Genomic DNA, 27633 nt, shown 5'->3' with positions numbered 1-27633 from the left:
TAATTCTCATCTAGTCACTCTTTCACATACACACCACCCATCCACACCTACAGAGTATGGTGGCCAGAGCACCTTTCTGAATGAAGGAGCATGGCGAGCACAGCATTTTCATTAAGGACACTCTAGCTGCTGTGCTCTGTCATTGAACCGCTGAACTTGTTTGTGTGCCTCCCTCTTCTTGCTTGGCCCTGCAGCTTTTGAAAGGAACTGGAGAGTCTCTCTCTCTCTCTCTCTCTCTCTCTCTCTCTCTCTCTCTCTCTCTCTGTGTGTGTGTCTGTAAGAAAATGTGAAGCAACCACCACAAACATACCTTCCAACATTCCTCAGATGAAAATAGGGACATTCTGTTCTACATCAGTATCATGAGGCGTTCTCAAAGTAAAGGAAGGATTGAACTCTGATTAATAAGAATACACACAGAGGCTTGAACCAGCAAGATTCTGGGAAGGGTGCGTATAATAATCTCTGCGTGCCTCCACCCCTCGGCCCAGGTCGTTTTATTCACAAAAGAACTTTTACAGAGTGTTTGTAAGAACCAATCAGATTTCTTCTGAGCATTTCAATAAACCTCATGTGGGGACAAAGTTAAACTACAAACACTAGTTAAGGATGCATACTTTTGGGGTAAATGAATGAAAACTTCAAAGGAGTGTTTTCAGCAACCCAGGAGGTCATAAGCAATCAATACACATGATAAGAAGGGTGGCCAGGAGGACAGCGATCATTATCACCTTTATGTGAGACCTGTTTCCTGGCCCTAAGATTAACATCCTAAGATTAACATATCAGAAAAACTAGATCAACGAAACTGCCCACTATCCTTGATGACCCAGGAGCCTAAGTGTGTACGTGACTTGTGAGGAAAGAGAAATGGAACAGGGATGCAGAGGTGTGGGTTGATCAAGAATCATATCAAAATAGTTTAAGCTCAGTCAACGCAATGCTTTCATTGCTGACACAGATGGCTTACTCTATATTTGCTATAATTCCTCATAGCAATCCCACCTGACCACTACAGTATCACATTAAGATTTTTATTAGTTTTTCATGATACAGACAAGCCTGCCCTCCCAAACTCCTGCAAGGTGGGCATTATGAAGAAGAAGAAGAGTTTGGATTTGATATCCCGCCTTTCACTCCCCTTCAGGAGTCTCAAAGCGGCTAACATTCTCCTTTCCCTTCCTCCCCCACAACAAACACTCTGTGAGGGGCTGAGAGACTTCACAGAAGTGTGACTGGCCCAAGGTCACCCAGCAGCTGCATGTGGAGGAGCGGAGACGCGAACCCGGTTACCCAGATTACGTGACTACCGCTCTTAACCACTACACCACACTGGCTCCCACTACCTCTTTTATTTTATTAATTAAAAAGTTAATTATAGTTCTTATTTTTTTCTGCAGTCTATCCATGCACAGGAGTCCTAAATTTAACCCGCTCCCTGACTGAGGAAAGTGAGATGCAGAAAATCTGGCCAACCTCCAACTCAGCTTTCAGCAACAGGCTCACAAAAAACTCCATTACAGTGGTACCTCGGGTTAAGTACTTAATTCGTTCCAGAGGTCTGTTCTTAACCTGAAACTGTTCTTAACCTGAGGTACCACTTTAGCTAATGGGGCCTCCCACTGCTGCTGCGCCGCCGGAGCACGATTTCTGTTCTTATCCTGAAGCAAAGTTCGTAACCCGAGGTAAGATTTCTGGGTTGGCGGAGTCTGTAACCTGAAACGTACTTAACCTGAAGCGTATGTAACCTGAGGTACCACTGTACAATCACTTCGAGGCTTGCATGTGTGATCCTTTGGTAGCTTATGACAAGCAGAATAACAACACGTGAAGTTCTTCTCATCACAGTATCTGCAGATGCTGGTCAGAACCTCCCCTATTGATTTTCTGCCTGTCATAAAGCTGCTAAATGACATGAAAATGTTGCAGCTCCGTATATGATGGAAGAGCAGCAGATGCAAAAGAAGACAGTGCTCGTCAACTTTTAATAGAAGGGCGAATTTCATCAGGTGTATTTTTTCCTGCTGAAATTCCCTCTTCCTCACAAGTATTAAAGATGCAGGAGCACTGCCCTCTTCTACATCTGGCCAGCATCTGGAGATACAGTGGTACCTCGGGTTAAGTACTTACCTAATTCGTTCCAGAGGTCCGTTCTTAACCTGAAACTGTCCTGAAACCTGAGGCACCACTTTAGCTAATGGGGCCTCCTGCTGCTGCCGCGCCGCCAGAGCACGATTTCTGTTCTCACCCTGAAGCAAAGTTCTTAACCCGAGGTACTATTTCTGGGTTAGCGGAGTCTGTAACCCGAGGTACCACTGTAATTCCAAAGGAGAACCCATCTTCTCCCACAGGACATGGGGAAATATGCTCCACAAGCAAACTCACAATTGCATTACTGGAGATGGGGAAATACCTGGAGAGGGCAGGGAGTAGGCTCACAATTCACCCATGGTACAGATGAGCAATTTACACCCAGCTAAGGTCTAATACTACACAGTCTCTTTCTCCTCCCATTCTCTCTCTCACACTTCCACCCACAAGACCCCTAGGGAAGTTCAGACATGATAAAACTGCAGCTAATCCCAAAGGAATGATCTAAACAATCTAAAGCAACGTATGCAAAAACAAACTGCAGCAGACAAATGAAAGGAAACAAACTGTTGAACTTCGTAATTACACCATTCCATCATAGAACTGCAGAGTTGGCAAGCACCATCTTGTTCAACCCCCTGCAATGCAGTCGGGACTGAGCTCAATGGGGATTGCTCACAGGTTGCAATCCCAGAGTTACCAGGAAGTAGGTTCCAGCGGACTCAGTGGGGCTCACTTCTGAGGAGACATGCACGCAGACAAACCCTAGCCTCCCATACTTAGGAGAAAGCAACCATTAAACCAAATGGGGCATACTTCTCAGTAGAAAAGCACAGGATTGCAGTGCAACCAATTAACAACATGCAGGAAGAAACGTGGGGCTTTGGGGTCTGATCAAGCCAGGAAATTATCTGGGACTCTCCTATTTAATTGCATATTAAATGCACTCTTTCCTCTCTCTCTGCAAATCAGATGACTCCCCTCTTCCTCTCAAACTAAAGATGGCTGCTGCAGCTTTTGCCCTCCCTCTCCTCCCAGCCAATCACATCTCCCTGAAGTCAGATCAAGTGACATGCATGGCTAGAGCATTCGCTTGGCTTCCCACTGGCTGTAGATGAATGAGAAGAGAGGGCTGTGCATGCACATCTAGGTACTAGGTACAGTGGTACTTCAGGTTAAGCATGCAAAGTTTATAGATGGTTTGTTCTGTATAACTTATGATGACAATGGTGCTGTTGTGTCTAATGTTGATTCTTGTTGTGTTGCACAAACTAACAAAGTTCTTCATGCAGGATGCATTCATGATGCACACAGAAGGTTTTGTCACCTCTCTTGGAAGGCACTGAACAGATGCCTGCAGATGGCCAGAAGCAGAGGGAGGGTGAAGAGCCCACGCCAGTGGAAAATAAGGCTTTGTTTGCTGGCACAGCTTCACCAAAGGCTAAAGGCAAGTCTGATGGCCAGGAGCAGGGGGGCAAGCTGCAAACACCCACGCCGGTGGAAAACAAGGTTTTGCTTGCCAGAAAGACTGCTCCAAAGGCCAAGGCCAGGTTTATTATTGATTCGGGGTGTACCTGCCATGTCTCAAAGGACCGCCATCTCTTTATCTCCTTCAAACCTCAAGTAGGTGAGATCCACCTGGCTGACGGAAAGACGTTGCGAATCGCAGGAGAAGGGATTGTGAAACTGGCAAGTCTGCACACTACCATCAAAGATGTACTATATGTTCCAGGTGCTGCAGACAACTTGCTCAGTGTCCCACAGCTTACTGGGCGTGGTTTTGAGATTTCCTTCAAGAGGAGCGTCTGTGTCATCAGGAAAGGCATCTGTCTCTGTTTACTTCTAGACTTCCGATATCTGTGAGGATGACCTTGGCTCCCATGAGAAACAGAGCTCTCAGCTGCCGACTCCTTGGCTCCCCCTGGAGGCTGGAATGCTGCCTGGGATGACGTGACAGTCAGCTCCCCCTGCAGCTTGCAACCGGTGCCCTCGGCATCCCTGCATTCACTCGCATTCTGGGAAACAGCCAGGACCTCCGATGCAGTCAAACTCTGGGCTGGGATGACTGGCTGGTGGGCTCTCTTCAAAGCATTCCACATCTTACGTGCAGTCATGTTGCCAGCTAACGTTTTAATTTCCTCCAGAGAGACGGACAAGACTATTACTTCAATGGCCCTCGAATTCTGGGCTCTCCATCTATCTGTCAGAGGAACTGGAGGGGCTTCAGACACAGTATGCCACACTCCAAACTGACGCAGCAAACTCTCACACCATTTTGCCAAGGTTTTATAATTGTGCCGATTTAGCTTTGGGCACTCAGCAGCCTCAGAAGCTTGGAAAAACTCCATTCCAGCTTTTTATTTGAGCCGTGAGTCTTATTCACTTAAGAAACTTCTTATCTCGGCATCTCATAAATCACGAAGCTTGCTTGGCACAGCTCCCAGACCAATTAGGCCTGCCGGACATCAAAAGCTCTTGCCGCGGCAAACAAAAAGCCTCACTTTCGCTTTTCCTCCACATACCTCAACGCAGTCTGTTGCAGTCTTACTCTCCTGTAAGTGCCATGAATCTGGGCCCATAACCTGTTGTTGGGATACTGCCAGGGAGACAAAGTCCATCATGGCCCCAAGCCGTCTGCCGGACAATCCATCGATCTCCCGTAGGCACGCAGTATCAGCAATTAGTGACATGAGTTTCTAGAAAATATCTTGCCACATTCCAAAGCTCATGCACACTCTATCAGCAGATAATGCACAGCAAAAGTCGCACTCAGGAGAGCATTATTTACAAGTTTTATTCAGCGTTGATCAGAACAAAGAAAGACATGACTGCCTGCATCAGTGTCTCCAGACAGAGAGAGACAAAAGCAAAAACACAACAGAAACATCCTGTGAAAACAGGAAATACGCAGGCTGTGACACAAACATCCTGCTCCCTTTCAAGGTGGAACGGAAATATCCTAACACTTAATTCGTTCCGGAGGTCCGTACTTAACCTGAAACTGTTCTTAACCTGAAGCACCACTTTAGCTAATGGAGCCTCTCGCTGCCGCCGCGCCGCCAGAGCACAATTTCTGTTCTCATCCTGAAGCAAAGTTCTTAACCTGAAGCACTATTTCTGGCTTAGCAGAGTGTGTAACGTGAAGCATATGTAACCTGAAGCGTATGTAACCCGAGGTACCACTGTACACCTCTGTCCCCAACCTACCCCCCATTCCCTTTCCCTGCTTGCAGAATTCAGGACTCGGGTCCTTTACCTTTTAAGGAAGCCAGTACTGTATATGATCTGTACTAATTCAGACCCCAGGTGGGCCGGATAAAATATTGCTGAAACATAGATAATCGACTGTCCTTGGGTCCAGTATTGGACCACTTTGACTGGATATCCCCAGCCGATGTGGACAGACTACTCCGAGCTGGAAAGCCCACCACCTGTCCTCTTGACCCGTGCCTGTCCTGGCTGATTAGAGGCCGTCCAGACGAGGTGCGGGCCCCCCTAGGGGTTATCATCAATTTGTCCCTTGGCACCGGGACATTCCCAGGGGAATTGAAGGAGGCAGTGGTGCGCCCACTCTTAAAGAAAACATCATTTGATCCTTTAGGTCTATCCAATTACTGCCTGGTTTCAAATCTTCCGTTCCTGGGTAAGGTCTATTGAGAGAGCGATTGCTGAACAGCTTGGTGGGTTTCTGGATGAAACATCGGCTTCTGCGCTGGTCATGGGACCGAGGCGGCTCTGGTCGCCCTAACAGATGATCTCCGCAGGCAGCTGGATTGAGGTGGGTCAGGGCTGCTGATTCTTCTAGACCTGTCAGCAGCCTTTGACATGGTCGATCACGAACTCCTGGACCTTGCCGACGTGGGGATCCAGGGCACTGTCCTTCAATGGCTGCGCTTGTTTCTCTCTGGTCGGGCACAGAGGGTGGCACTTGGGGGGGAACTGTCATCGCGCCACCCCCTGGTGTGTGGAGTGCCTCAGGGTGCAATACTCTCCCCGATGCGTTTCAACATCTTTATGCACCCCCTCGCCCAGCTTATCTGGAGTTTTGGGTTGGGCTGCCATCAGTATGCTGATGACACCCAACTCTATAAGAGAGCCAGTGTGGTATAGTGGTTAAGAGTGGTAGTCTCGTAATCTGGGGAACCGGGTTCACGTCTCCACTCCTCCACATGCAGCTGCTGGGTGACCTTGGGCCAGTCACACTTCTTTGAAGTCTCTCAGCCCCACTCACCTCACAGAGTGTTTGTTGTGGGGGAGGAAGGGAAAGGAGAATGTTAGCCGCTTTGAGACTCCTGAAGGGGAGTGAAAGGTGGGATATCAAATCCAAACTCTTCTCTTCTTCTTCTTCTATCTGTTGATGGATGGCCATCCTGACTCGGCCCCAGACACACTGATCAGATGTTTGGAAGCTGTGGCTGGATGGTTACGTGGGAGCCGGTTGAAGTTTAATCCTTCGAAGACAGAAGTTCTGTGGCTGGGTCGGGATGATATGGGATTGGTGGGGCAACTCCCATCTCTTGCAGGCATGCAATTAGTGCCAGCACCGTCCGTTAAGAGTTTGGGTGTAATCTTCGACACCTCCCTTTCCATGGAGGCGCAGATTGCAGCTATAACAAAGGCAGCATTTTTTCATCTCCGCCAAGCTAAGCAGTTGCCTCCTTACCTCTCTCGCCCTGACCTAGCACTGTAATCCACACGACGGTCACCTCCAGACTGGATTATTGTAACTCGCTATACGTGGGGCTGCCCTTGAGACTGACCCAGAAACTTCAGCGGGTGCAGAATGCCGCAGTGAGACTCCTTACGGGGTCTTCGCTGCGAGATCACATTCACCCGGTGCTATACCAGCTGCACTGGCTCCCGGTGGAGTACAGGATCAGGTTTAAGGTGCTGGTTTTAACCTTTAAAGCCCTATATGGCCTAGGACCCTCGTACCTACGGGACTGCCTCTCCTGGTATGTCCCACAGAGGAACTTACGATCTTCAAACAAAAACATCTTGGAGGTCCCAGGCCACAGAGAGGTTAGGCTGGCCTCAACCAGAGCCAGGGCTTTTTCGGCTGTGGCTGTGATCTGGTGGAACGCTCTGCCAGAAGAGACTAGGGCTCTGCGGGACTTGACATCTTTCCGCAGGGCCTGCAAGACAGAGCTGTTCCACCAAGCCTTTGGCCAGGGCACAGCCTGACTCCCTCCTTTGGCAGTCTTCACAGAACTCTAGCCCAATGGTTGCCATCAATTTGATTTGAATTAACTGTATAATGAAATGATTTTAGAATGTTGTATTGTTGTTTTCTTATTGTTGTTAGCCGCCCTGAGCCCGGCTTCGGCTGGGGAGGGCAGGATATAAATAAAAATTTATTATTATTATTATTATTATTATTAAATGTGGTGAAGAAAAGTTCCAGTCTCTCCTTCCTGGCATGCCTGTTCTCTGTGCGCATGCTGTGTACGTGCAGTAGAATCATAGAGCTGGAAGGGAACGCATAGCTCATCTAGTCCAACCCTCTGCAGTGCAGGAACATGTACAAGTACGGGGATCAAGCATATGACCTTGATATTATCAGCACCATGCTTAAACTAAAAGCATTTGTTCCAAGAACCCAACCCACTTCATCAGATGCATTATGAAATCCACAAAAGCTTGTGGCATAATGGATGGGCTAATCTTAAATGTGGTACAAGAGAGGGCCCAATCTTGCTGCAAGATAGCTACCCCTTTGTAAATTGTTATAAATAGGGGCACAAGTTTCTGTTTACAATTTATTCAAAGTAGTTTTATTGGCTTTAAGAGGATCACAGATAAGTGTTTACCTTTTAAATTCTACATGGGAATTACAAACATTCCTGGAAATGCAACTTATTTTTTTCCCATGAAGAAAAACAACACGAAGTAAAAAAACAGGAACTTCTGGCTTTAAGCAAGTAAGTAGGGCATGGAGAGGCTTGTCTAGAGCTCCGATGCTGAAATAATGTGTAGCTTGCTCCCCTTAAGCAACACTGAATGTTCAACGCAACATTAAATAATGAAGAGCTGTGGTTATCAATGACAACTTGATATGCAGAATGCACAGTGCATGATAGCATTACTTTAAAAGCTGTGGGTGGGTTGAGCCTTACCTAATCCTGAGCTGTAAATGGGACCATGGTATTGGTGCTTGTGGAATTATTTGATGGAGGAGCCTGGAATGAAGGCAGGCCAGGCTGGCTGACACGTTGCGAAGCTGACAAGTGGGTAGCAGCTTCTTGTTTCCAGTGTTCCATTTCTTTGTTCCCTGAAGGTGCTTCCAAACAGGTGTTTATTGTGACACATGCACACATGATTTCGACAGTCTTCACACATGACACCATTGCCATCAAAATGGCTGCCCATATTTTTTCCTTATTTAATCTGGATTTACTCTCCCTGGGGAAACTCTGATCACTATGATGATAGCAAAAACACACGCACTGTTGCCAGCAACTCATTGGCACCATCTCAACCACCGCTTTATAATAATTGGGCCCAGAATCTTGCCTGTTTAACTCCTGCCTCTAGAGGCAGAAGATGAAAGGATAGGGCTTTGCTGAAGATGACAGAAGTGATCTAAGAGACAGAAATGGGGTTTTCCCCTTCTTTTGGGAAAAGGGAAAAGATGCTTTAATTACCAGCATCGAAGATGATGATGTATTATTCGCTTTATCTTTCCCAGGGTAACCAATAGATACTTAAGAACCATACGAAGAACAAGAGGAAAAAGAAATAAATCGAAAACATCCCTTCCACATCTAAAAGGCCACAAATGGTTAAAGGCTGAAAGAAGGATCCTTGGGCATCTGGGCTGAGAAAGACATCTTGTCTGGGAAGGAGGGAGCTGGAGAGCCGCTGTCTGTCAGTGGAGAGAGGCATGGGTTACTCTCCTACACCCAAAGTGCCAGAATGGAGAAGGTTCAAGGGCTACTTTCCGTCATTGGCAGCTGGTATGCACTGAGTTGAATAGGACCCAAAAGGCAGCAGTCTGATTGGTCCTAGAACAATAGGGTCCAGAATGCAGCAGTCTGATTGGTCCTAGAACAATGCAGCAGTATGATTGGTCCGCAGGAGCTACCCAATCCAGCTCCAGGTGGAAGTGAATCCGCAACCTGATTGGCCTACAGGAGAATCCCAGAATTAGCCAATCACGTGCGGCCCATTGTGTAAATAATGTATATAAAGCAGATATTCTAGGGGAACTTTCATTCCTCACTACTATGAGCTGAATAAAGAGCATGAAATCCACACTCGACTCAGAGTATATTTCAGCAGCCTTCTGGGGAAAGGACATGTGCAGCCGTTAGGTGGGAACAGGGCAAAAGTGGGTGGGACAACAGCAGTGTCTACTGGTGCGTACCAATTGTGGCTACACTCCTCACCGGGGTCCTCTTCCCCTTCCTTGGTGTCCTGCCAGTTCATAACACCACCTCACATTCTGTACCTTGCCTAGAAATGGGATATTGTAAACTGGTCGGTGATTATTTAGTATGGTGTGATTCAGCGAGGTGCTTTTTCAATAAACATATTATAACTGCCTCCTTAAGGGATGCTGGAACCCTGCTGTTATGTACTAAGGTTGGATCCTAGAACAATAGGCAGGTAGGATCCTAGAATGCAACAATGGATTGGCCTGCAGGAGCAGCCCAATCAGGCTGCAGGAGGGAAGCAGAATCAGCCAATCAGATGGGACTCATTGTATAAATAATGTATATAAAGCCTGAGGTTTGGGGGGGAGGCACCAGGGTAGTCCACCACTGGCCTTTTTAGTGAGCCATGAAGGACAAGGATCCATCACACATGGGGTACATTTCCAAGGATCCTGTCCACATCCCCAGGCTGTAGAAATAGCAAAATGTCCATTATCACTGGTCAAGCAGGGTCCAAAGATGATGATGTTGATGGTGAACAACAACAACATTTATAATTTAAATAATTTTATTATTTATAACATGCAAATCTGGCTGGATTTCCCCAGCCACTCTGGGCGGCTTCCAGCTCATCTGAAAACAAAATAAAACATCAAGCATTGTATTCACTGGACCTGTGTCAACTATAGTGTCCAAATCACAATGGATCCAAGCAATTTTGTCAGCAAAGTTTTGGGCAAATTGTTCAAAGCAAGTTGTGGTTCAGCAACATCTGGGGGACAAGCTAGAGGCATAAGAGCCATAGGATCAAGCGGGGGGGGGGCTTATCTGCCCCTCCCAATATTTTATTCAAGTTGGCACTCCTGATCGACACTACAAACAGTACGAACACTCTTCCCTGCAACCAGATATTCCACAGGTCAAGCAACTGCTGCAGCACAAAGCACACAGGATGCCAGTTGAGAGAACAGACCAGGCAAGGACCAAGTTGGTGCCTTGTTTCCCCATGGATCTCAGTAATGCCCCCTTTCCTGACCCTGTTCTCCCAGACAATCCTTGCAATGACATTCCCATAATCCCTGACCATTGATTATGTTGGCTGGAGTCGATGGGAATTGGTGTGTGATAAGATATGGAGGAGACCAGGTAGGTGAAGCCTATGACTTGGATTTGATATTCAGAAGTGCGGAGAAATAGTGCAATCCAACACTTCCATTGAATAGGGCTTTGCAGCCCTTTCTTAATACAATTGTGCCCTCTCGTGACCGTTCGTGGAATCAAACCTTTGCATTGTATTCACTTCCATCCTCTTGGGACTGCAGGTGGAACTGAGTCATTTCATGGCGTTGATCAATTAGCAGGGGTCTTGACGAGGATTTTCAACATCTCTCTGCAAACCGCTTGTGTTCCATCATGTTTGTTTGTTTTTAAAAAATGATATTTATTGAGAATTTAGAATTACAGAGAGAAAATAAGGAAAAACAAGAGAAAAAGAAAAAGAAAGAAAAAGGTAGACAAAAATAGCAGTTAAACAATACAAATCAATAAAAACCAAAGTCAAAAAGAAAAAACAAAACACACAATACATCAAAATCAAAAATAAAAAATAAACAAAAAAATTAAAAACAAATCCAATATTCCCAAATCCTTAACTTTCATTAACTTATTTCATCGACCTCCTCACACCTCCCTTTTTTGTATTCTAGTTATTAATTATCTCAGCAAATCCTTTCCATCTTTCACAATATTCTGTCATTAAATTACCTTAATCTATTTTAACCTTATTTTACCATAAAAACCCTAAAGCTTAAAACTTAAGTCTTATTTATACCTAATTCTTTTAACCATAACATATTCTTACATAATTCTTTTTAACATTTCTGCTAAAGTCAAATAATTTCATTCCCACATTTTTCTAATACTCATTAATTTTACGATGATTTTCTAAATAAATTTTTAAAACTTTCTTCCAATCTTCATCCATTGTCTCTTCTTCTTGGTCTCGGGTTTTGTCAGTCCTTTCTATCCCATCCATCTAGTCCATCAACCTGGTGACCTTCTATCCGAGGCTCTTAAGTCTTTTCCATGTCCCTTCCGCAGGTCTTCTTCATGTTTATACCTGTACTTTACTTTATCTTCTGCTGATCTTATTCTTAATTTCCTTCCTTTCTCTCGGGGAGACTCCAACTTGACAATATCTTTGTCCCTTCTCGACAAGTCAGCCCATTCTCCATAGTCAACACTGAAATCCATATGATATTTAAAGGCATGTTTCAAAGTCCCTCCAAAGTTAAGGGCCCCCACAACTCCCAGCTCCCCTCGGCCCAAAGCCAGACTCGGAAGGTCAAAACATCCCTGCATAGGGGGATCCATCCAGCCCCCCATCTCCAAACCAAACAGAACTCAATCTCTCCAAATCTGACTTTTTCCAGGTTCATTCGTCAAATCCAACAACTCATGTTCCTGCTGGGCCGCAACTCTCTCCATTTCTGCTACTTGAGGTTCAGCAACAATCTCCTCCTTTATCTGATCTGTCAAAGCACATTCCTGGATTAATTCCTGAGTGGGTTCTATATAGGTATTCACTGTTTGTCCCAAATTTCCGACTGCAACAGTCATCAAATCCATCTTCTCATGTAACTGTTCCAATAAAGCACTTGTCTTGCAAAGAGCAAGCACTAAAGCTTCTTCTAAGCACATTCTTGTTCAAGGTCAAAGTCTGGTCCCACGATCTTTAATCTCTACAGCTGCAAAGCTCCCCAGTTCGACTCTAATAACAGTTTCACAAGCTCCCTCTAGGGGAGACAATTTCTATTTGTATCCGTCTTTTTAAAAGCAGATCTAGCAACAAAGTTCCTTTCCTTTTTCGGATATTTTGTTCCTTTTAAATGCACAAGGGAACAATGGAATCAATATGTTTCTCTTTTTTTGACTATCTGTGAAAAACGTTTGTCCACAGTCAATGAACTTCCCCAAAACGTCTGTCCTGACACCCCGCTCCCAGGTTCAAGACGGTGGAAATTTACCTTTCTTTACTCTCTCTTCTGCAGGTTTAGACAGTCTAAAAAAGATTCCCCCCTCTTCTCCTGCTTCCAAGGGGGGTTCAGTAGTTTTAAATGATGAAAATTTAATCCTTTACAAACGACTTTCCAGACTCTAGCTTGCCATGTCTTTGCTTCAATCTATTTACAAAAGCGGAAGGCGGACTTCCTGTTTAGACCTTCCCGCTTCGGTGCCAAATTAAGAAATTTCATAGTCCAATTTTCCGTTCTACTCACGGGCAGTTGTTTAAAATCCAATTGTCCACAGGAAAAAGTCAGCGCTCTCCGGCAACAGCAATGCGGCTTCACTCCGTGAAAAGAGCAGTCAATTCGAAGCACCACGCCATTCACCCCACGTCACTCCGGATCCCCGAAACCGGGTTTCCCCGCGAGTAGGGGAGGCGCGAAAGGTGCCAGCCGAATCCCACGTCCACAGGCTTCTCCCGCCTGTGGTTTTTAGTGGGTCTCCACCTCGCTGCGGCGGTCCAGACCCTAATTCTCACGGAGCGGATTCCTCCCGATCAGAGGAAATCCGCCATTGCCAGAGGCGCTAACCCAGAAGTCCTGTATTCCATCATGTTTGAAAGTGGCTACCATTATCCCAGTCCCAAAGAAAACATCAATTAATTGCCTAAATGACTATAGACTCATTTCATTGTAGTGATAAAATGCTTCGAGAGATTGGTCCTTCAACACCTTAGAAATGTTTTCCACTGGACTTTGATAAACACCAGTTCGCCTATAGGAGAAATAAGTCAGCAGATGATGCCATTGCTACAGCTTTTCACCTTGCAGTGAGTCATCTGGAGAGACCAGGGAATTATGTCAGAATGCTGTTTATTGATTATAGCTCGGCTTTCAATATCATCCTTCCAGACATTCTATTCAGAAAATTAAGGGACCTGGACCTTTCTTCTAACATCTGTGATTGGATTAAAGACTTTCTGAGAGATCAGACACAAATAGTGAAGATTAGGCCTGTTACATCTACCTCCCTGAAGCTCAGCATTGGCACTCCACAGGGATGCTGCTAAGTCCATACTTAATAATAATAATAATAATAATAATAATAATAATAATAATAATAATTTATTATTATTTGTACCCCGCCCATCTGGCTGGGTTTCCCCAGCCACTCTGGGCAGCTTCAAACAAAGATTAAAAATACATTAAAATGTCACACATTAAAAGCTTCCCTAAACAGGGCTGCCTTCAGATGTCTTCTAAATGTTAGGTAGTTGTTTATCTCTTTGACAACTGATGGGAGGGCGTTCCACAGGGCAGGCGCCACTACCAATAAGGCCCTCTGCCTGGTTCCCTGTAGCTTTGCTTCTCACAGTGAGGGAACCGCCAGAAGGCCCTCGGCGCTGGACCTTGTTGTACACATATGATTGCATTTCACCTGACCCAACTACTGCAATTATTAAATTGCTGATGACACCACCATAATGGGTTTAATTACAGGCAGAGATGAATCTGTGTACAGGGGGGAGGGTCAAAAGGTATCCACATGGTGCTCAGAGAACAATTTGCACCTAAACATTGGCAAGACAAAGGAGATGGTGTTGGACTTTCAGAGGAAGAGAGGGGAGCTAGCCCCGTTGTATATCGGGGGGCTGTGTGGAGAGAGTCTCTTCCTTTAAATTCCTGGGAGTCCATCTTAGTTAAGACCTTACTTGGAAGGTCAACACAGCCCAGGTGGTTAGGAAGGCCCATCAGAGACTTCATTTCCTTAGGGTCTTGCGAAAAACAATGTCAGACAGCAACTGATGATTTCCTTCCATCGGTCCACGATAGAAAGTGTTCTCTCTTACTGTATTATGGTGTGGTACGCTGGTTTGACAGCCGTGGACAGAAAGTCTCTCCAGAGGGTGGTGAAGACAGCACACAATATCATGGGCTGTCCCCTGAGTCCGCTAGATGTCCTAGATATCATCGCAGGAGACCGTTGCCTCAGAAGAGCGAGGAACATTCTCAGGGATGACTCATACCCTGGCCAGCACCTTTTTAATCTCCTGCCCTCGGACAGGAGATATAGAAGGATGATAAGCCACACCAACAGGTTAAAGAACAGTTTCTACCCATGGGCCGTGAGGCTGCTGAATGGAAGACAGCAACATTGCAGCTGACGTTCAGGGTTGGTGGTCATACGACAGCACACAGAGTGTAACAGGGACTGAGAAATTGGGGTGGGGTGGGGGCTCGTTTATTCACACTGTGAACAAATGGTGTAGTGACAATAAAGTATTTCTATTTCTATTATTATTTCTATTATTATTTCTACTTCTATTATTTCTATTTCTATTTCTATTATTTCTATTTTGACTCCCTGGAAAAGACCCTGATGTTGGAAAAGAGCGTACAAGGAGAAGGGGAAGACAGAGGAGGAGATGGTTGGACAGTGTTCTCGAAGTTACCAGCATGAGTTTGACCAAACTGTGGGAGGCAGTGGGAGACAGGAGTGCCTGGCGTGCTCTGGTCCATGGGGTCACGAAGAGTCGGACACGACTAAACGACTAAACAACAATAACTACCTGCCCACCCATCATCCAAAGTCACCCTATACAACTGGGTGATGAGGGCCACAGATAACAAATTAAGGCTCAGTAGTATGGTTATAGGTGGGAGATAAATGTTAGACCAGGCATCCCCAAACTTGCCCTCCATATGTTTTGAGACTACAACTCCCATCATCCCTAGCTAACAGGACCAGTGGTCAGGGATGGTGGGAACTGAAGTCGCAAAACAACTGGAGGACCAGGTTCGGGGATGCCTGAGTTATACCAACTACATTTCCTGTGCCAGGCTCTGAGAGTTCACCACCTAGAACAGTGGTACCTCCGGTTACGAATTTAATTCAATCCGGTGGTCTGTTCTTAAGCTGTAACCACTTGTAGCATGATGCGCGCTTTCGCTAATGGTGCCTCCTGCTGCTGCCGTGCCACCGGCGCGCAACTTCCGCTCGCATCCCAGGGCAAAGTTCGCAACAAGGGGCATCTACTTCTGGGTTAGTGAAGTTTGTAACCCAAAGCATTCGTAAGGAGGGTGGTACATAATACAGTGGTACCTTGGGTTACAGATGCTTCAGGTTACAGATGCTTCAGGTTAGAGACTCCGCTAACCCAGAAATAGTACCTCGGGTTAAGAACTTTGCTTCAGGATGAGACCAGAAATCATGCGTCAGTGGCGTGGTGGAAGCGGGAGGCCCCATTAGCTAAAGTGGTGCTTCAGGTTAAGAACGGACATCCAGAATGAATTAAGTTCTTAACCCGAGGTACCACTGTATGAGGTTCCACGGCATGTCCGTTCCATTAGGAACTTGTATGTCCACAAGACTAACGTTGCTGGAGCTCCCTCTAGTGGAGAAAAGGAAAATGGACATTGACAGACTCCGCTTTTTATAATAATAAAGCTAATCCATCAAACTGGAAGAAAAGAACAGATGCTGTGCTGTTTATTTTTCAGATCCTAGCTGGGAAGGGATTGAAGATTACAAGTGAGATCTGCTGCAAAATATTAGTGTGAGGTGAAGGGATGGGTGGATCTGCCAGTTTCCATTTAGCTGTTCGTTCCTTCGTTCAGCAGTTTTGGCAAATTGCTTTTCAAGAAAATAATACTTTATAAAGCGGCCAACAAGGAAGGCACCCAACATTAAGGAAATATTATTTTTAAAAAGGCAAACCTCAGTTTCAAAATTTCACAATACTACTACAAAGCTGGCACAGAAGAACCAGCAACACCCCAGGTTAATTGCAGATCACTCCATCTCTGTGGGAAGCTATTTCCCACTATGTCTGAGGGTTTACCGCTGCGTCACGGGTGGCACATACAGACTTTGGGGTGGGGCAAGTCACCACACTGGCTGGATTAACACAGAGCGCCCACCTGAATGTCACAACACAGCACAAGACAAGATTGCTCCACAGGAGGGGGAAGCTGCTTCCTTGTTCCCCTGTGGAGCAATCTTATGCTGGGCCCCCACTTTCTTGGAAAGCTCTTCCAGATTCACCATCCCACATGCAGCCTTGTGCCATGCTTCAGGGCTCATTGTCTTCCTCATTGCCTTCTTAACTTCTTTAACCCTAGATTTCCTTCCCAACTCATTGCTTTAAGACTACTTTGTATTATCTCATGCCCACCTTAGATCTTAGATGACATCACTCTTTTCTTCTTTTAAAACTGCTTGATAACTAGAGAGCTTTGCATCTAGGTTGTGTGTGTGCATTTTGTAGAATTTTGAGCTGCATCCCCTCCTTGGGCTGGCCCCTTCACTGCTTATAACTCCTGCCCTTATAAAAAGCAGCCTACAACTGAGGATAACTTTTCCTGCATCTATTGTCCATGAAACTGATGACATAATTCATTTGTTCATCCCTAAGGTGCCATTAGACACTTTGCTGATTTTGCTGAAACTGATTAACATGGCTATGCCTCTGGAAACAAGAATCTAAGCCAGACAGGTCTCCAATTAAGTCATGTTTATTCAAGAGTCATAAGGGTAAGTGGAAGTCGACATTTAGTGTTCACCATCAAAGAAAAAACAACCATCACAGTTTACTAGCTCAACCTGTATTCTATAGTAGTAGTAGTAGTAGTAGTAGTAGTAGTAGTAATAATAATAATAATAATAATAATAATAATATTTATACCCTTCCCATCTGGCTGGGTTTCCCTGGCCACTCTGGGCGTCTAACATATCTGCATCATAGAACTGTAGAGTTGTAAGGGGACCCATGGGTCATCTAGTCAACCCCCCTGCAATGCGGGAATCTCAACACAGCCCCCGATCTAATTTGAAGCCATACTGAACCCTGGATCCCTTCCAGTCGGGATTCAGGCCTCATCATGGGACTGAAACTGTCTTGGTCGCACTGGTTGATGATCTCCGGCGGGCTAGGGACAAAGGTGAGAGCTGTTTCCTAGTTCTGCTGGATCTCTCAGCGGCGTTTGATACCATCGACCATAACATCCTTCTGGACCGTCTTGAGGGGCTGGGAGCTGGGGGCACTGTTATACAGTGGTTCCGCTCCTTCCTCCTGGGCCGTGTTCAGAAAGTGGTGGTGGGGAATGGGTGTTCAGACCCCTGGGCTCTCACTTGTGGGGTGCCTCAGGGTTCTGTCCTCTCCCCCATACTTTTCAACATCTACATGCAGCCACTGGGAGAGATCATCAGGAGGTTTGGGCTGGGTGTTCATCAGTATGCAGATGATACCCAGCTCTACCTCTCTTTCAAATCAGAACCAGTGAAGGCAGTGACGGTCCTGTGTGAGTGTCTGGAGGCGGTTGGAGGATGGATGGCGGCAAACAGATTGAGATTGAATCCTGACAAGACAGAAGTACTGTTTCTGGGGGACAGGAGGCGGGCAGGTGTGGAGGATTCCCTGGTCCTGAATGGGGTAACTGTGCCCCTGAAGGTGCGCAGCCTGGGAGTCATTTTGGACTCACAGCTGTCCATGGAGGCACAGGTTAAATCCGTGTCCAGGGCAGCTGTTTACCAGCTCCATCTGGTACGTAGGCTGAGACCGTATCTGCCCGCGGACTGCCTCGCCAGAGTGGTGCATGCTCTGGTTATCTCCCGCTTGGACTACTGCAATGTGCTCTACGTGGGGCTACCTTTGAAGGTGACCCGGAAACTACAACTAATACAGAATGCAGCAGCCAGACTGGTGACTGGGAGCGGCCGCCAAGACCATATAACTCCGGTCTTGAAAGACCTACATTGGCTCCCAGTACGTTTCCGAGCACAATTCAAAGTGTTGGTGCTGACCTTTAAAGCCCTAAACGGCCTCGGTCCAGTATACCTGAAGGAGCGTCTCCACCTCCATCGTTCTACCCAGACACTGAGGTCCAGCACCGAGGGCCTTCTGGCGGTTCCCTCACTGCGAGAAGCCAAGTTACAGGGAACCAGGCAGAGGGCCTTCTCGGTAGTGGCGCCCTCCCTGTGGAATGCCCTCCCACCAGATGTCAAAGAGAACAACAACTACCAGACTTTTAGAAGACATCTGAAGGCAGCCCTGTTTAGGGAAGCTTTTAATGTTTGATGTATCACAGTATTTTAATATTCTTTTGGAAACCGCCCAGAGTGGCTGGGGAAACCCAGCCAGATGGGCGGGGTATAAATAATAAATTATTATTATTATTATTATTATTACTACTGTCCAGTTCTGCAAATGTGCTAGCAGTTTATTTTCTTCAGGCACAGCAAGGTTTGTAAAGACTTTTTGGATGCAGAATTATGGGGGGTGGTATAGGTGAGAATTGTGGCATAGGTGAGAATATGCCATTTTTAACTTTGAGGCTGCAGAGTAGAGGATTGCACTTGGCCCAACAGAAAAAGCTGCTGATATTGGAGCCCCTTAGCAGGTAGGCAGAAGGGTAGTTGTCATGGACTGACGGGATGCAGAGGAACGGTGGGAGGCACCAGCTGGGGAACCCCAGGGGAGGAAGGCTCAGAGCCAGGGGGTCAGTGGTGGGACGATGATGAGTGGTCAGACGTAGAAGAGGGAGCAGACTGGGAGAAGGAGGTGTCGGAAGCTGAAGAGGCAACAGGGTGTAGTGAGCAGGAAGATCTATGGCAAAGAGCAGTCCAGAAACACACAGAAGCAGAGGCTGGAGAGGAGGGAGGCCGAGATGAGACATGCTGCTGAAGAATCCAGGGATTCTCCCCCTCCTGCTGTAACCAGCTCCCTTCCCCACTGGTCTCCTAGAACACACATAGTTGTGAAAAGAGCAGAACAGAGATTGGTTGTGCACTGATACAGTTTGTGACTGTTTGGAAAAAACCCTGGATAGGAGGAGAGGGACCTTCAGTCCTTGCATCTGCCTCATTGAGGCAAAACCTACTGAGAAGGGTTGCCTGCACTGTTTTGGTTTCTTTGAATAGTGCTTGGAAAAAGCGCTCACCCTGTGGTTTTTTATTGCTGACCTTTGCTTAACTCTGGCTCCTGACAGTAGTCTTTTCACTTTTGGGGAATCATGAGACTGGACTTGGAAAGTGCTAATTAAAAGGGAAATTATTCAGCCAACTCTGGTAGACTTAACATAGGTAAAAAAGGTAAAAGACCCCTGGACGGTTAAGTCCAGTCAAAGGCAACTATGGGGTTGCGGTGCGCTCATCTCGCTTTCAGGCCGAGGGAGCCGGCGTTTGTCCACAGACAGCTTTCTGGGTCACGTGGCCAGCATGACTAAACCACTTCTGCTGCAACGGGACACTGTGATGGAAACCAGAGTGCATGGAAATGCCGTTTACCTTCTCGCCGCAGCGGTACCTATTTGCACTTGCACTGGCGTGCTTTTGAACTGCTAGGTTGGCAGGAGCTGGGACATCCCCATCACGGGAATTCAAACCACTGACCTTCTGATCACCAAGCCCAAGAGGCTCAGTGGTTTAGACCATAGTGCCACTTAACATACCACAATGAGTATGAGAAAGTGTTGAGGAAATGTGATCTGGGAGTTGTCATGTTGTGGTTGTCATGTGGTTTCTAGTATTCTAGTTTACCACAGCCAACTATATGGGATTCTTAATGCAACAGACTTCTTGTGTACCAGTTCATGTGACAGTGACTTTTATTAAAACTCTTCCCTTTCATACATAGACTCAGGCTGTTGGGGTCTGAGTGTTTAGGTCTTGTTGAGTATGTTTGAGGTGGTGGGTGATTTCATGAGAAAGACCCATGTGTTCAGCACCACCTACTGTTGCTGCTTCCAGAGGGAAAGCTGTGTTGTCTGTTATAGCAAAAACAGAATTGTGGGGCATTGTAAAGACTAACAAATTATGGTGTCAGCTTTCATAATCCAGAACTGTCCTACTGCGTCCCACCCAAGGCCACACTCCACCAGGACAGCGGAGGGAACTCACTGATGGCAGCAGTGATAAGGATGAGTTCGCTGCTCTCAGGACCAGGACCGGCCTTTTCCTCACTGCCCCTGCCACACACCCTCACTGTAGGGCCCACAGAAGTCAACATATAGCTGAGGAGGTGCTGGGTGTCATCCAACTCTTTGTGGTCAAAGGCCCCACTGGCTGGGAGCAGCAGGGGTGGACCTCCATTTCAGGGGCCCTGAAGCTTGAACTATCATGGGGGCCCCTGTGTAACCAGCAACAAGGTCTGGGTAACCTCTGTTATCTTCTTCAACGGGGTTGTTCCACAACAGATCACCACACCTTTGCAACATCTGTGCTACTGACTCTCAAATTTTAGGATAAAATACATACATACAACAAAAACCAATCCATTTGAGTCATGCAATTCAAATTGGGTCTTGTAGACCCCAAAATTTGAAGCCATCTGGACTAAAGTCACTTCTGGGGCCCCTGCGGGATTGGGGCCCTGCAGTTTAAGCTTTGTTAGTTTCATAATAGAACCGCCCTTGCCTGCTACACCTGGTGAGTTGAAACGGAGGCAGAATAAAAGAAGGATTTGTTATAACACCTTCTGAGTGATTCATATAAGTTGCAATTTGTAGGCATGTGTATGGGCATGTAGGATTTTTTTATGTAAGGGAAGATAAAGTTATGTGTTGTGGTGTGGATTGCACAAATACATGCTTGTGCAACGGAACCTCTCCTTCCTCTCCTCCCCTTGCGGCCTCCCTGCACCTATCAAATCTGCTCCAGAGGGTTTGGGGACCCTTCAGAGTAGATTTCAGGGGTGCATTTGGAAAGAAGAGGAGGAAAATTCCTGTTGTGCAAATGGATCTGGTATGAATGGTGTTGGATGCAACTCTGGGTGCATGTGTTGTGGGTGAGTTACAACTTCCAGGAGCTTCAAATAATGAAATGAACTCAAATGACATTTTATGGGGTCAACCAGCATTCCCTTTGATCTAAATGATCCCCACCCCCAACTACCTTTTATGACATAGCGTTTAAAATAAAGCAACCTTCCATTTTCAAAGGAAAGCGGGAAGCGCAAAAATTCTTCTTAAATTTAACTGACTAAAATGATTTATAGAACTACACATTGGCTCCTAACAATTAGTTTGTCTGAGATTGGCCAAGTGAGAAAAACAAAACAAAACATTGCACGCTCTCTCCATCTCCATCCCGAGGATATGGCCTTTACAAAGGCAATCTGCAAGTATGGCTGTTGGGAAAACAAAATCCTTGTGGGTTCCACCATTTGGAGGAAAAACCAGTGCCGCAGACCCACTGTGGTTCAAGGTACGTGTGGTGGTTCACAGTGCCATGTGAAGGGCAGCAGAATGTGCCACAGCTGCCTGGGCAATCTGTTTCCTTCCCTGCCCCAAATCTACAATTCCCAAGTAGCAATGCAAGAATTCTAAAAGGGTGCCATTGAGAATTTTATATTTATTCATGTATTTAAGTGAGGAAGGGATATTTTTAAGGCTCTTGGATTACAACTGCAACTGAAAAGCCAGTTGCAGTTTGGAATGAGGGAAACTCACAAGCGTTTTGTTTTCCATTACTGAGTCAGTCCATAATGAGAAACAGCGCAGTGAGGCAATGAAGCAATTCTTATGGGAACGCTGCCTTTTGCAACCCTGTTGATAAAACCAGAGAAAGCTGAGGGAGGCACAGATTGATGCATTATAGAATGCAGTGATTTAATCACCTACCTCTATGATAAATACACTTTACCTGGCATGGGTGGGTAGTTAACACATTCCTGCAAGTTAAAGCCTGCTTTAAAAAACCGAGATCTTGCAACAATGCCAGTTTCTAGAGGAGGCAGTTACCATGAGATAGCTATGCCCTGTGAAGATTGAAAGGAAGCTTAAGGATTTAGGTGAATGGTTAACAGCAACTAATATAAATCTGTGTAAAGATAATTATTAAAAAACCTGGGAAGATATTAAAGGAAATTTGGAAATTTGGAAAAGAATGCATCTTTCACTGTTAGGTAGAGTGTTGACTACAAAAATTAATGTATTACCTAGAATGTTATTTTTGTTTCCATCAGTTCTGGTGACTGGCATTCTTTCAATGCATGGCAAAAAGATATTTCTAAATACATTTGGAAAAGGGGGAAAATGAGAATAAAATATTAAATACTGATAGATGCAAAAGAGACAGAAGGTTTCTCCCTGCCAGATATAAGATTATATTATGAAGCACCTGGTCTTTGTTGGTTGAAGGAATGGATGACATTGGAGAATTCACATATTTTTGATTTAGAAGGTCATTATAATATTTTCGGATGGCACGCTTATTTATGGCATGAAAAGGTAAAAGTACATAAAGGATTTACAAATCATATAATTAGGAAAAATCTGTCTAGAGTATGGGATAAATACAAAAATCTATTAGAGGCCAAAACACCACTTTAACTCTCACCATTGGAAGCCATAGAGATAAAGATGAAGAATATGATAGAAAGTTGGACAACTTATAGAAATTTATTAAAACTAGAGTGGGGGAGTATCAATGAAAAGAAATTAAGGATTTATCAGGGAAATTAACAACATGGATACAATATCATCATTTGAAGAAATATTTAAGAAAGATAGAATATGAGAGTTTGGGAAACAAACATCACAATTGGAGAGAAATCTGTTTGAATGTAATGTAAAAGTGCTATCTAAAATGTATAAGGTAGTATTAGAATGGGAGACAAAGGATGAGCAAGTAAAATCCTCAGTGATACATTGGGCAATAGATATTTGCTATACTATAGATATGGAAGCATGGGAATGATTGTGGCATATGGATATAAAATTCACAGCATGCTATTGTATGAAAATGTTATATTGATGGTACCTAACACTGAGTAAATCGGCAAAAATGTATAAATCCCAATCAAATAAGTGTTGGAAATGTAAAAAGAAAGAAGGTTCTTTTTATTACATGTGGTGATCTTATAGTAAGCTTAAAGCTTATTGGGAAATGATATATAATGTACCGTATTTCTCACCCTATAGGACGCGCTTTTTCCCCCTCCAAAAATGAAGGGGAAATCTGTGTGCGTCCTATGGGGCGAATACAGACTTTCGCTGAAGCTTGGAGAGCGAGAGGGGTCGGTGCGCACTGACCCCTCTCTCTCTCCAGGCTTCAGGAAGCTATCCGCAAGCCTAGGGAGCCCTGCGGGAGTTCCCGCAGGGCTCCCTAGGCTGCAGGTAGCAGCCTGCCGCCCGGCGTGCGGGGCACCCTGAAGCAGAGCACCCCTCGCGCCGGGCAGACATCCGCAGCATGGGGAGCCCTGCGGGAGTTCCCGCAGGGCTCCCCACGCTGCAGATAGCAGCCTGCTGCCCCGTGCCCGGAGCGCCCTGAAGCAGAGCGCCCCGCGTGCTGGGCAGAGATCCGCAGCGTGGGGAGCCCTGCGGGAGTTCCCGCAGGGCTCCCCACGCTGCGAATAGCAGCCTGCCGCCCGGCGCGCGGGGTGCCCTGAAGCAGAGCGCCCCTCGCGCCAGGGAGACATCTGCAGCAGAAATATGCAGAAATGGTGAAATCTACCAGTGAAAAAAGAAATCAAGATGACAAACTTTTTATAAAAAGAATCGGAATGGTTTATCGAATATTTACAAACAAACTGCAAACAGATTGGTAGGATTATGGTAATGACCTGCAGTTTTATTAGAGTATACATTTAAAGTAGATGAATAAATGATTAAGTTAAGTTAATTTGGAATATGCAAAAAAGATATAAAATAAATAAATTTAGGGAACTGCAGAAAGAGGGGGAAGGAAGTTGAGTTTCAAAATGTTAAAATTACTGAAATGTATAAAATTGAAAATCATAAACATTAAAAAAGAGAGTTCTGGGCACCTCAATTTAAGAAGGATATTGATAAGCTGGAATGGGTGCAGAAGCAGGCACCGAAATGATCAAGGGTGTGGAAGCCAAGCCTTATGAGGAATGGTTGAGGGAGTTGGGTCTTTTTAGCTTGGGAAAGAGGAGACTGAGAGGAGATATGATAGCCATCTTCCAATGTCACATGGAAGATGGAGCAAGTGCAAATGTTTGATGGAGAGCTGCATTTCACTTCAAAGACAGTTTCAGAAAGTACAATTAGTTAGGTTTTCTAAAAGGAATTTCCCCCCATCAGAGAAACATAGGGAGCTTTGTTAGACTGAATCAGACCACTGGTTCATCCTGCTCTGTATTATCTACACTTGCTTGAAGCAGATCTCCAGATCTCCAGGCAGAGATCTATCTCAGCCCTACCTGGAGATGCCTGGAAGCTTCTGCACGCTGACCTGGATTGAACCTGGGGTGCTCTGCATGCAAAACAGTCGCTCTATCGCTGAGCCAGCGAAAGCACCGTGCAAATGAAAGAATTCCCCTCTGAGTGCCTCCTCCCCATACAAATGCATGGGCTTTGATGTTGATGCTGCAATCCTTTTTGTCATGTGCTTTAGACACTTGCTTTTATTTATTTCCTTCCTGCTATGTCACAAAAAAATAGCACAACTGTAATGGAAGAGCTTGTGATTTGTTGACACTCCCTTAATGTTAAGGGCTTGGCAATCTGAGGACTTTATTCCTCTAAATAAAGCTTTTTTTAAATACAGCAGCTCCTGATTCTTGATGCCTGTTGTTAGACCCAGAAAGAATAGAACTAACTTTTTAAAAAAGAAATTCCGTGGGTGCATTCATTTAAAGCACACATAGGCAGGCCGTTTTAAGTCAGATACAGTGGTACCTTGGTTTACAACCATAATCCGTTCCAGAGGTCCAGGCTGTAACCCAAGGCACACTTTTGCCAATGGGGCCTGGAAAAAAGGGGGGGTTGTAATAATAAAAAAGGGGACACGCACTTCCGGGTTGACATGGTTGTAATCCAAAATGGTTGTAATCCAAAACGGTTGCAAACCAAGGTACCACTGCACACTGTACGAGGGACCTCTCAGGAAAAGGAATCTAGTCACGACTGCATAGGAGATGGTGCTTGCAAACTAGAAGGTGGAGGAGAGCTCCAACTTCAGCAAACAACTGTTCATCCCTCCTCCCTCCTGTTAAAGCACCGCTTTAATAATAAATAATAATAATAAATTTTATTTATATCCCGCCCTCCCCAGCCGAAGCCGGGCTCAGGGCGGCTAACAACAATAAAACAGTATAAAAGTATAACATAAACAACACTCTAAAATCATTCATTATAAAATTAATTAATTCAGGCCACTGGCAACCATTGGGCCAGAGCTCCGCGAAGATTGCCAAGGGAGGGAGTCAGGCTGTGCCCTGGCCAAAGGCCTGGTGGAACAGCTCTGTCTTGCAGGCCCTGCGGAAAGATGTCAAGTCCCGCAGGGCCCTGGTCTCTTGTGACAGAGTGTTCCACCAGATCGGAGCCACAGCCGAAAAAGCCCTGGCTCTAGTTGAGGCCAGCCTAACTTCTCTGTGGCCTGGGACCTTCAAGATGTTTTTATTTGAAGACCGTAAATTTCTCTGTGGGGCATACCAGGAGAGGCGGCCCCATAGGTACGAGGGTCCTAGGCCGTATAGGGCTTTAAAGGTTAAAACCAGCACCTTAAACCTGATCCTGTACTCCACCGGGAGCCAGTGCAGCTGGTGTAGCACCGGGTGAATGTGATCTCACAGCGAAGACCTCGTAAGGACTCTCGCTGCAGCATTCTGCACCCGCTGGAGTTTCTGGGTCAGTCTCAAGGGCAGCCCCACGTAGAGCGAGTTACAATAATCCAATCTGGAGGTGACCGTCGCGTGGATCACAGTGGCTAGGTCAGGGCGAGAGAGGTAAGGAGCCAACTGCTTAGCTTGGCGGAGATGGAAAAATGCCGCCTTTGTTATAGCTGCAATCTGCACCTCCATGGAAAGGGAGGTGTCAAAGATTACACCCAAACTCTTAACAGACGGTGCTGGCACTAATTGCGCCCCTGCAAGAGATGGGAGTTGCCCCCCCATTCCCATATCGCCCTGTCCTAGCCACAGGACCTCTGTCTTCAAAGGATTTAGCTTCAACCGGCTCCCACGTAACCATCCAGCCACAGCTTCCAAACATCTGGTCAGTGTGTCTGGGGCCGAGTCAGGATGGCCATCCATCAACAGATAGAGTTGGGTGTCATCGGCATACTGATGGCAACCCAGCCCAAAACTCCGAACAAGCTGGGCGAGGGGGCGCATAAAGATGTTGAAAAGCATCGGGGAGAGTATCGCACCCTGAGGTACTCCACACACCAAGGAGTGGCGCGATGACAATTCCCCCCCCCCAAGCACCACTCTCTGTCCCCGACCAGAGAGAAACGAGCGCAGCCATTGAAGGACTGTGCCCTGGATCCCCACGTCGGCAAGGCGGTGGTCCAGAAGTTTGTGATCGTCCATGTCGAAAGCTGCTGACAGATCTAGAAGAATCAGCAGCCCCGACCCGCCTCGATCCAGCTGTCTACGAAGATCATCTGTTAGGGTGACCAGAGCCGTCTCGGTCCCATGACCAGCGCGGAAGCTGGACTGGAATGGATCCGGAGCACTATTTCTATTAACTGGAGCTCACTGACACCCCTGACCCCATGATTCAGAAGAACTAAGATGGGGAAGGGCGAGAGAGTGAGAAAAGAGCAAGATGCATACACGCCAACATTTCTCTGATGAAACTAGACACATCCCAATTAAAAGCGAGGCATTTGGGGATCAAATCAGAAATTGGGACAACTTCTGTAAATCCAGGAATATCCCTGGAAAATAGGGACACTTGGAGGGTCTGCAAGATGGTGTGGCTGAAAAAGAAAACGCCACCCTCCTTTTATATGTCTGCGTGCATACACACACACAACTGGATTAAACTCTGGGCCTGGGGAGGCCCCTGGGCAGTCGAAATTTTGGGATCCTCCACTCTAGTGGGATAGCATTGAACCATTAAAGCTTGGTTGTAATTTTCTTTCAAGATCAGGTATTGCGGGGCACTTAAAAAGTGTGGGGCCCATAGGGCAGTGCCTTCTCTGGCTATTTGGTAATCTAGCACTGCACACATTTATATGCAGAGGCGTAGCGTGGGTTGTCAGAACCCGGGGCAAGGCAAGTAATTTGCGCCCCCTAACCTGTGCATTTTAGCACTCGAGTCTCGAGCGCCCCCCCCGATGTTGCACCCAGTGTGGCCGGCCCCCCCTGCACCCCCCACGCTACGCCACTGTTTATATGCACAGGATCCGACTGTAAATGCAGCTGTGACTGCTGTTGGTTCCAGCTGCCTTCCTCTCCCCTGTAGCTGCT

The 27633-nt window shown here is 46.1% G+C and overlaps 3 long non-coding RNA genes across 3 annotated transcripts in view; 1 reads left to right on the top strand and 2 right to left on the bottom strand.

The window, feature by feature from the left end:
• LOC310699227 overlaps positions 1-9727 on the top strand; it is a 43873-nt gene extending 34146 nt beyond the window's left edge. Inside the window, exon 3 of the long non-coding RNA XR_014522013.1 lies at positions 8780-9727. This is a non-coding gene — a long non-coding RNA (uncharacterized lncRNA). The remainder of the gene's footprint in view (positions 1-8779) is intronic.
• On the bottom strand, positions 425-5663 carry LOC310699276. The gene is made up of 2 exons (XR_014522032.1): positions 5087-5663; positions 425-547 (listed from the first exon to the last, which is right to left on the bottom strand). It is a non-coding gene; the product is annotated as an uncharacterized lncRNA (long non-coding RNA).
• Positions 9728-12293: 2566 nt separating the features above from the next.
• LOC310699268 overlaps positions 12294-27633 on the bottom strand; it is a 36545-nt gene continuing 21205 nt past the window's right edge. Inside the window, exon 2 of the long non-coding RNA XR_014522031.1 lies at positions 12294-13072. This is a non-coding gene — a long non-coding RNA (uncharacterized lncRNA). The remainder of the gene's footprint in view (positions 13073-27633) is intronic.

The sequence above is a fragment of the Podarcis liolepis genome, assembly GCF_965112155.1.
Source record: "Podarcis liolepis genome assembly, chromosome: 1".
Lineage (NCBI taxonomy): Eukaryota > Metazoa > Chordata > Lepidosauria > Squamata > Lacertidae > Podarcis > Podarcis liolepis.
The sequence above is the reverse complement of the archived record's forward strand: the minus strand, read 5'-3'. Positions and strand labels throughout refer to the sequence as shown.